The sequence below is a fragment of the Stenella coeruleoalba genome (assembly GCF_951394435.1).
Source record: "Stenella coeruleoalba genome assembly, chromosome: 17".
Classification (NCBI taxonomy): Eukaryota; Metazoa; Chordata; class Mammalia; order Artiodactyla; family Delphinidae; genus Stenella; species Stenella coeruleoalba.
Genome location: NC_137163.1, coordinates 51,844,092 through 51,845,630, shown reverse-complemented (window position 1 = coordinate 51,845,630; position 1,539 = coordinate 51,844,092). Strand labels below are relative to the sequence as shown.

The window sequence follows — 1,539 nt, the reverse complement described above, 5'->3', positions numbered from 1 at the left end:
GATTCTAGGAGCCATATTGAATACCCAGAGTACAGTCTACTCTAAATCAACCCACCAAAAAAAGCTTAAAAACAAGACTTAAAGAATCTAGCTGAGGCAGGTGTTGAAATTTTCCATGCAGTTCCCAATCATGTCAACAGTGTTTTTAAGGGTTTTTGTCACAAAGCCCTTGAAAGCAGAAGGCCCTCGACTACAAATTCTGAACAAGTCAGAGTCCTTATGACTGGAGCAGCTGATCAAATTGCATATTCACTGCTGTACACTATTGGAAATGGATCTGTCTTTGGTAAAGACCAGCCTATAATTCTTGTGCTGTTGTATATTACTCCTATGATGGGTGTCCTGGATGGTGTCCTAATGGAACTTCAAGACTGCCCATCCTTCCTGAAAGATGTCATCACAACAGATGAAGAAGAGATTGCCCTCAAAGACCTGGTTGTAGCCATTCTTTTGGGCTCCATGCCAAAAAGGGATGGCACAGAGAGGAAAGATTTACTCAAAGCAAATGTGAAAATCTTCAAATGCCAGGGTGCAGCCTTGAAGAAGTATGCCAAGAAGTCAGTTAAGGTTATCGTGGTGGGAAACTCAGTCAATACCAATGGCCTGATTGCTTCAAGTCCGTCCCCAAGGAGAACTTTTGTTGCTTGACTCTTTTGGATCACAGCCAAGCTGAATTGCTCTGTTAAACTTGGTGCTAAATTTAATGTGACTTCTGATGATGTAAAGAATGTCATCATCTGGGGAAACCATTCCTCAACTCAGTATCCAGATGTCAACCATGCCAAGGTGAAACTGCAAGGAAAGGAAGATGGTACTTATGCAGCTCTGGAAGATGACAGCTGGCTCAAGGGAGAATTCATCACGGCTGTGCAGCAGTGTGGTACTGCTGTCATCGAGGTTTGAAACCTAACCAGTGCAATGGCGGCTGCAAAAGCCATCTGTGACCACATCAGAGACACCTGGTTTGGAATCCCAGAGGGAGAATCTGTGTCCATGAGTGTTATCTCTTATGGCAACTTCTATAGTATTACCAGTGGTCTGCTCAATTCATTCCCTGTTATAATCAAGAACAAGACCTGGAAGGTTGTTGAAGTTCTCCCTATTAATGATTTCTCAGGAGAGGAGATGGATCTTTCTGCAAGGGAACTGGCAAAAAGAAAAGAAACTGCATATGAATTTCTTTCCTCTGTCTAACTAGACAATCATTTTGATGTTACTAAGTACCCCAACACTGAAGAATCTAAACGTTGTCTTTGACTCTAGTACCAAATAATAATAATGCTATACTTAAATTACTTATGAAAATGACACATTTTAAAGATTGTGTGTTTCTTGATACAAATCTGTGACAGTTTATCATCATGCTGTTAGTGCTGCATTCTAAATAAAATATGTATTCCAAAAAAATCTAGACAATTATCAAGTAATCTAGCTAACAGAACAAAATTTCAGTTTAGCATTCTTTCAAAAAAAAGATAAAGAAACAAAACCCAGAACTCAGCAAGCTCACACTTATGATGTCCAGCATGCAATTAAAAT

At 39.8% G+C, this 1,539-nt stretch overlaps 1 pseudogene across 1 annotated transcript; it reads left to right on the top strand.

The window, feature by feature from the left end:
- Positions 1 to 388: 388 nt before the first annotated feature.
- LOC307176102 (malate dehydrogenase, cytoplasmic-like) lies at positions 389 to 1,223 on the top strand (annotated as a pseudogene). The gene has a single exon. The product of its transcript is annotated as a malate dehydrogenase, cytoplasmic-like (transcript).
- The last annotated feature ends 316 nt before the right edge of the window (positions 1,224 to 1,539 follow it).